Genomic DNA, 9,367 nt, shown 5'->3' with positions numbered 1-9,367 from the left:
AAAGAGCTGATTCTAAGCTTTAAACTGTTGTATAGCTCAATTGAAATGGGCTCTCCTAACCTATATAAATATTGGAAAGAAAGCATACACTCTGGAAAAGTGTGAACCGAAATTAAAGGCTCTGAAGTACAGGGTCTATCTGTTTATTCAAGCGCTTAATCTTTACCAAACCTTGCTAGCTGTGCCATGAATGAAAAAAAAAAACAGGATGTAAACCACTGGAGCAACAACAATGAAGAGATTATCAGATTAAATTGATATTAAGCATGCTCTATCAACACATTATGTCCATGATTAATGCCAAATTTCAAAGCCGTACCCTTATCCCTTGAAAAGTTATCGAACTTGAAAGCGAAGAGTGTGCGAAGGATTATCAAGAAATGAAAAAGGAGCCTATATAAGACGTATACCTGATATCTCTACTCTACAAAAAAGGGTTGCAGAAAAACTGCTGAAAATGCACTTTTCCATTCATTTTAGGATCCCAAACTTAAGAATAAGGTAGAAGAAGCGTAGCGCTTTGAGAAAATATGAAAAAAAGATAATATCAAATGATGTGGTTGACCTGTTTCACCATTTTTGAGTCCTCACTTAAAATCAAGGGGTGCGACTTTTTGTTCGTTTTGTGGTGCGCGGTCGTGTATCGAAACGAAAGGGAAAGTACTTGAAATACGCCATTTTTTCACAGAGTGTATATAGAGCGTATTTTTTTTTTTTTTTTTTTTTTTTGTTGTACTGATCATGCAAACAAGAACATGTTTCCTGTCTGGTTATGTATACTTTACTACTCGCATGTCAAAACTTATAATATTGTTTCTTGTACATTCTGTTGGAAAAATACAAGTGAAAATAAATTATGAATTTGAATTTGAATTACAAAAGAGTTCCACCTTATTTGTAATGTATCACAGAAAAAAAAAATGTGTGTGTGTAGACATGACTCGAAACAGTTTCTTTCTCAATATGGTATTTATGACAAGAAATTAATGGCACCTTCGTACCGTCTGCAAAAGATCATATTCTGTTCATAATTATTGTGACATCAGTAATAATTGGAAGATTGATGATGCGTTGACGACATCGCTGTCTCTAGCAACAATATCACGTGCAATTCTTCTGGTGTATTCATCCATATTGATTATACAGTCAAAGAAAATACAATTGTAATGACATTTATGATTGATTGAGATGTTGAAGTCTGTTAGTTCATTCGTGCAGATGGTAAATGAAATAGTGAAAGGAACACAAGGGGAATGACATCTGTTTAGAGTATGTTCACCTCAGGGATATGATATAGGAAAGAAAAGTGCAGTGAACTTCATAATACATTAGTCCCTAGGATAGATTCAATTTTGCACCATATATAGTGACGTTCAGTCCACGTTTGCACAGGCATATACTCTGTTGTATATTGTTAATACATAGACATACATATTCAATCAGTTGCAATTATATCTTGAAATTAAACAACAACAAAAATACAACCATTTACATAAAGGGCTTCTCTGAAGAGTGCAAAAATAGGTCCGAAAGTCAACTACATAAGATAATTATACAAGACAGAAATGACACGGCAATTCGACACGACAACTTACTATACAGAAAAGACATGTAGACCAACAGGCACACGGACCTCCTGGAATACATACCCTGTATGGATATATATATATATATATATATATATATATATATATATATATATGAAGAGTTTGTTTGCAAAAACCGATAAGTCCATATTTGCCAAATGGAGATATTTGCGATTAAAGATCGAGAAAAATAAAGAGAATAATAAGAAAATTTTTGCTTCTTTTGACCATAATCTGATACACTGACACTCAAATCAGGAGTACCGCAGGGTTCTATTTTAGGACCCCTGCTCTTCACGCATTTTGTTAACGACCTACCCTCTGTTGTCAAACACAGCAAAATCGTTCTGTATGCAGATGACACTGCTATTATGTATAGCGCTTCGAGTCCCAAAGAATTAGAGACTGTATTGAATGACGATCTAAGGCGAGTAGAGTCGTGGTTGAACTCGAATCGTTTAACACTCAACACTGAAAAAACAAAGTTTTTGTTAGTCGGCACCCCACAGAGAGTTTAATGGTATCAGGGAAAACATTGATATTCAGATTGAAAGTGTGTCGATAGAACATGTGAAGACGGTCAAATATCTTGGTGGTTGGTTGGATCAACACTTGACCTGGAATGAACATGTTGCCCAGGTATCTGCCAAAATTGCTTCCAGGCTAGCTTTGCTCCGTAGAGTAAGAAAGTATTTGACTGTAGAGAGCGCTAAGCTATTAGCAAATGCTCTGATATTACCTTACTATGATTACTGCTCAAGTGTGTGGACAAACTCAAGTCAAAGAATACAGGATATTCTTATCAAGCAACACAAACAAACAGCAAGAATAGTTTTGCAGACAAACACTCGAACCTCAACGAATGAAATGTTCACACGTCTAAAATGGATAGATATGGAGAAGAGATGGAAATTTCAGAAAGGAAAACTTATGTTTGACATTCTGAATGATTCTGCCCCTGTATATCTGCAGAGTATGTTTTCAGCTGCCATGAGTGTACATCGATACAGTACGAGAAACGCTCAAAGTAGAGCTTTAGTTGTACCCAAAGTAAAAACTGAGAGTGGCAGAAAGGCATTTTCTTTTGATGGTGCAATACTTTGGAATAATTTTCCAAGTGAAGTGAGAAATGCTCAAACAAAGCAAACATTTTGTACTCAGTTTCTGAAAAGTCGGCAATATTAAGATGCTGTATTGGTAATTATCATATACATGATTACATTTGATAATTTGGTATATGTTTTTTTTTTTTTGGTCTTTTTTTTTCACAAGCAATATTGTTTTGGTAATGACTTGAAGTTATATACACACATGTGTTTTCTATGGTATGTACAAGTTTGTAGGAATGCAGACCCACCTTTGGTAGTTGTCGGAGAGTATGTGCTGTGGTGACAGGTTTTGTTTTTCCTTTCTGTTCTGTTCTGTTCTTTTCTTTTCTCTTCTTTTCTCTCTTTTTTTCCTTTCTCTGTTTTGAAGGTCATTCAAATTGCCAGTGGATGAGATAGGTTTTCTGGTTAACTGTTGCACAATGTGTTCCCATGGTAACAGTACATTTTGAATGAAAAATCATGTTAAAAAATATGGATTTGGAGTATTTGGTTTGAAATTTGGCATATGTAACCATTATATGATTTAGATGTTTAAATCTTTGTTATGTTAAGTATTTAAAGTGTGTTGCCATGTTAACAACATTATTTGAATGAAAATTATAGAATAATACTGCCTTTTTTAGTTTTTGAGTATTTGATTTGAAATTTGGGATATGATATGATCTATGATATCATAGTTGTGTAGATTTTTGTTTCATGTTATACATTGTGTTACCATGGCAACAGCGTTTTTACTGACAAACACAGAAATTACCGATATATTTATTTTTCTCAGATTTTGGGCATTAGACAAGAGATATGATATACAGCTGTATATGTGAATGCCAGTGGGCATTGTATTCGTATTCTTATTCGATGTTGAGTAACATATTATTATGTTTATAAGTTTGTTATTAGTAAGAACATAATAAGCTGGTTGCTGGTTGGGTTCATTTCTTCCCGCTTTGGGTGGGGGTATTTATCACTCTCAGTGAAAGTTTTAATTCTTAATGAAATTTATGGTTAATTGTTTGGTTATGATAGTTACGTAGGCCCATCACCATGTTATTATTGCTTGTTTGACTAGTAAGCGTATAGTTATTGTGTGACTGTATGTAGGAGACTCAGTGGAAGAATTGTACCTGTCCACATACAGTGTGTTGTATTTGATGTATATGTCTCTGTCTTGTCAACTGTAATGTTTGTTTGTGCTGGGCCCCCAGTAAGAACAGTACGTGCCTACTGATGGGGCTACCCTGTTGAAAAAAGACTGAATAAGTAAATAAATAAATAAATAAATAACTTCAAAAATGTACCTTTATACGTTGTGAACAATATATCGTTTAAAAGGTATTGCTTTGTACTTCATGACAGAGACCGTACTTCAAAATCTTCAAAAATGGACTTATCGGTTTTTGCGAACAAACTCTTCATATATATATATATATATATATATATATATATATATGAAGACCTGAATATAAAAACGACCCAAGTCCAATTTTTGGCCAAATTCAGTTTGACATGGGAAATTGTAGCTTATGCATGGACTCATCTTACTCCCCTTACTTATATTTTCTTATATTATATTACTCCCCTTACTTATATTTTCAATCAATCTTTGTTAACTGGAAAAGTTCCTGAAAAGATGAAAATTGCTAGAGTCGTTCCAATATTCAAAAAGGGTGCTAAAGAATCGGTTAGCAATTACCGTCCAATATCTCTTTTAACTTCAATTTCAAAAATTTTGGAGAAACTTGTTCACAAACGAACTCTTAGATTCCTTATCAATTGCAATATTCTTTCAAATTTTCAGTTTGGATTCAGAAAACAGCATAGCACAATCCACGCTCTGCTAGCTTTCATTGATAAAGTAGCCCATGCTTTAGATGAAGCTTCCCATACCATCGGTGTTTTTCTCGACTTCTCAAAAGCGTTCGATACTATAGACCATGATATTTTCCTTTATAAGTTAAGCCATTACGGCATTCGTGGGACAGCTCTAGATTGGTTTAAAGACTACCTTACTAATAGAAAGCAATATGTTTCTCTAAACGGTCATGAGTCTCTCTTGAAAACAACTTCTTGTGGTGTCCCCCAGGGTTCCCTACTTGGCCCATTATTATTTATTTTGTACATAAACGACCTCCAAAATTCGTCTCAGATTCTTTCTTTCATATGCTTTGCTGATGACACAAATTTATTTCTTTCACATCGTAACTCTAACACGCTTATACATATGTTAAACAATGAACTGAAACTTGTTCAGTCCTGGATCCAGGCAAATAAGTTATCACTAAATATTGATAAGACTCATTACATGCTGTTCAGCAATTCTCTGCAATCTGTTTCTGATTATGTTAAGATCAATGGTATCAATTTAAACCAGGTAGATAGTATTAAGTTTCTAGGACTTTACATTGATAGTGATCTATCCTGGAAAACCCATGTTAACTATTTAAGTAAAATTTTGTCCAGAAACATAGGAATTTTGAATAAGCTGAAATATTTTTCCCCATACATATATTGCAAATTATATACTCAACAATGATTTCCCCTTACCTCAACTATGGAATTCTTGCATGGGGTAATTCGTCCAGATTTTTGCTTGATTCGCTTTTCCTCCTCCAAAAACGCGCTATCAGAATTATCAATAACGCTGGATATCTATCTCATACAAATGAATTTTTTCACAAGAATAAGATTTTGAAATTGCCTGACTTGTTTGATTACAACCTAGGTATTTTCATGTATAAATACTCCACGAATGATCTTCCTGATGTTTTTCTTCACATGTTCAAAAGAAACTGCTCAGTTCACAATTATCCCACCCGCCAACGGGACGCTTATCACCTTCCACGTACTCGAACAATTTTCGCGATGAAAACAATTATGTATGCGGGACCGAAATACTGGAACGATCTCCCCTCTGAACTCACAGGTTGTTTATCACTATCATCCTTTAAATGCAAATTAAGACAGTATTTATTGAATAATTACATTAATTCAGCTCACTGAAATCTGTTTTGTGATGCACAGGACTATCCCGCTGTACCGTACTCCAGGGTTGTTGTTATGTTAAAACCAGCTATTTGTGCCCTCAAATTCTGTCACTGTGTCTATGACCTATTGCATTTTCTTCCTTCTCTAAGACATTTGGGGCGAGGTAACAGCTGGTATTTTAATTCCTTCTGCACTGTAACTGGTTGTTGAATGTCTTCTTTTTTTCTGGGGGGGGGGGGGATTTGCAGGTGCATGTGTTCCCTCCTTAATACACGCAATGTATAAATCTTTAATATTTTTTAACCGTATTATTGTTATCATATATTGAGTCATATTGTTATTATCGCCAGAACGACAATGGTTCATCCGCCTACAGCATGTGGCTTATCCGACCCCAAATCTGTATTAGAGAAGAATTTGCTATATAACTGTATAAATGTACTTTTTTTTCTCTATGTTTTGGTCAATGTTGTACCCGTGCTCCCCATCTTAATCTTTAACTCGATTTTAACTGGGACCTACGCTCAACAAGCTCGCTTTTAAGTAGGTTCCTTCATATTTCTTTAGCATCCATTCACAGATTCAAAACGTCATATATCGACCACTATATGTTTTATATATTTGCAATATTTTATGTATGTCTCAAGCTTGATATCATGTACTTCATTTGATTTTGTTATATTTGATGTATTTTTTCATCGAGAAATATGAAAATAAATCGAAATCTTGTGTATAAATGATAAATCCTAATTACCCCCGGAAGTGCCTGAAATGAATGAGTTAAATCTTATATTAATGTAAAAATGAAGGACTTGGGTCATTCTTACATTCATATAATGGCGCCCTCTCTCATCCTTCTCTCATCTCTATAGCAGAATATCATGTATATGAATTAAAGAACGACCCAAGTCCATATGAATCAAAGAACGACCCAAGTCCACCACACAAAATGGCCTCTCCACAAGTAATGTAAATGTTAATTGTCATAATAATATATGTTCTAGTTTGTATATACAATGTTGCCTTCCAATCACAGTTAGATAGAATATTATTAGACAAATAAAAAAGATACTAAGTTTTTTTTTAGTTTTCTCGAAATGGTCTTCCATGGACTTGGGTCGTTCTTATATTCATATACTCATATATATATATATACCGTGTGTCCGGAAAAAAATACAACGGGAGCCTCCGTAATGATAACTTTGAAAATAGTGAATCAATCCAAATACAATTTTGGGGTAGCAAACTCATTGGCCGTATCTTACAGAAAACCCATTTCGATTTGTCTCAGTGGTCAAAGAGACATGAGAATTGTGTACTTTGTTATAGAGCATATCAGGAATCTCTTCCCCCCAAGTTCTGTCTATTGTGATCACACACAAGAGCATCCAAGTACTAAGCTTGGAAGAATGATCAGACTCATGACATGCTTTACAACAATCCACATTGCTCTGTGACTACTTATCTAAAGATTGAATGGGGTTTTCTGCAAAATAGAGCTAAGATGTGATGTTTTTAAGACCCTGAAGTAGCATTTAGACAGTTTAATCATAATCATTATTGGGTGTTGTCAATGCGAAAATCTGATTGTATTCTTTTTCTTTTTTTTTCTTTTTTTTTGGGGGGGGGGCATACTGTATCGATATATGCTGGTGTTCTTAGGCCCAGGCCTATACACTGTCTGTGGTACTATGTACTACTATTTAACTGCTACTGCTACTACTACAATGTACTACTACTTCTACTACTACTACTACTACTACTACTACTACTACTACTACTACTACTACTACACACACATACACAGTAGTAAACATAAAGAACCAATGTATCAAAGCATACAATAATCACAGATGAAATCATTCCACATTGCATGCTGTGCAAAATACTCATTAGAATATTGAGGAAAAAAAAATGAGAATGACGTAAAGACAATAGTCATCTGTTCAGCTCCGAGAAAACTACTGTGAACTTTTGATATCGATGTTTTCTGGCATAGCACCTATCTACGTGACCCTACAGTTGTTCTTTTTTATCTTTCTGTTGTCAGTAGTCATATTACTTGTTTACTGAATCATCTGTTTGAAATTAGGGGAAAAATTAAAGCAAACAAAAACATGTTTGTCACATTAAAGAAGACGAGCACGTTGGAAGAGACAACAACAACATTGTCAGAATAATTCCAGTGGTTTGTGATGAAAACAAAACATCAAGGAAACAATCCATGATTGTTTGTTGGTGTGTATGTGTCTGTTTCTTTCTTTTTCTTGATTTTAGCGGCCGTGCATCATTTTTTTTTCGCTTGTCAAGTCAACAACATTGCAGTGTGCCAGAACGGCTTGTTAAAAAAAAAAATACAACCAACCACACAAACAAACAAACAATCAAAAAAAAAAAAAAAAGTCATCAAGCTTGTTTGAGAGGTTTCTTCTTTCTTTTCTTTTCTTTTCTTTTTTGGAGGGGGTGGGGCAATAATGTTATTTCCTGTGTATCCTTCGTTTGCCAGATTATCTGTTTGTAATTAATATCAAATTCTGTTGCGAGTGAAATAATTTCCATGCTGAATTCACCGAAAGAATAAACTAGTAAAGATCTGGTGTTCGCTGTTAACTGGAAGACATTCCATGTGATGACATCATTGTAATTATCCGCCAAAATTAAAGTATACGTACTGTCGGCATGACAGCACTGAATTGTGAAAATTTGTTCTTACGATTGAATCCTTTCTATATCCGGTAAAAATTCCATCATTATTCCTGATTTCCCCTAAAAAGGAGAAAACTTTGTCAAACTAAGCGAACTTGATTACTGACATTAAATGTCTCCTTGCAGACCAATGAAAACACTCTGTGAGGTTTTATAAAGCGCCCTCTCGGGTTAGTACACAGTGAACTGTGATCATGTATGAACAGTAAATTTCTTCTTCTTCTTCTTCTTCTTCTTCTTCTTCTTCTTCTTCTTCTATTTCTTCTTCCACGAAACTGCTTTGATGTGTTTAGCCTGTTGGGCACGATTCTCGAGTATAAGCGGGCAGGTGTCTATGAGAAATGCGTATTGTAGCAACTAAATCAGTCCGTCCTTGTTGAAATGATACAAAAATAATATATTATATAATATTAACAAAATTTTGGTATAAGCATTGAGAGAACAATAAGAAAAAGTGAGGCAGGCTGACATTTCTATGTAAGAAGAGATAGTTTGATGATTTTTGATCTTCAAGATAATCATTCCCTTAGTTATAATGGCAGAAATAAAATGTTGCCAAAGTTACAGGGTTTTATTTTAGATAATTATTGCATGCATAAGAAGTGCAATGTGAGAAAGAAAATCTACAACAATTATAATTTTTTTTTTGTTTTCTTTTCGGTAATAAATAGAATCCATTACGAAAAGTATTGAAGAGTTTGTTCGTAAAAACCTATAAGTCCATATTTGCCAAATGGAGATATTTGCGATTAAAGGTCATAAAAACAAAGAAAATAATAAATTTTTTGCTTCTTTTGACCATAACTTCGACAATGTACCTTTATAATTATGTAGTGATCAATATATCATTTAAAAGGTATTATTTTGTACTTTATGACAGTGACCGTACTTCAAAATCTTCAAAAATGGACTTATCGGTTTTTGCGAACAAACTCTTCTTTTCTTTGCCATTTGATGGTGCATCTTTACGGAAAATGATGTGCC

This window comes from Diadema antillarum, unplaced genomic scaffold (assembly GCF_040938485.1).
Source record: "Diadema antillarum isolate AM-2024a unplaced genomic scaffold, OU_Dant_1.0 scf00000196, whole genome shotgun sequence".
NCBI lineage: Eukaryota > Metazoa > Echinodermata > Echinoidea > Diadematoida > Diadematidae > Diadema > Diadema antillarum.
The sequence above is the reverse complement of the archived record's forward strand: the minus strand, read 5'-3'. Positions refer to the sequence as shown.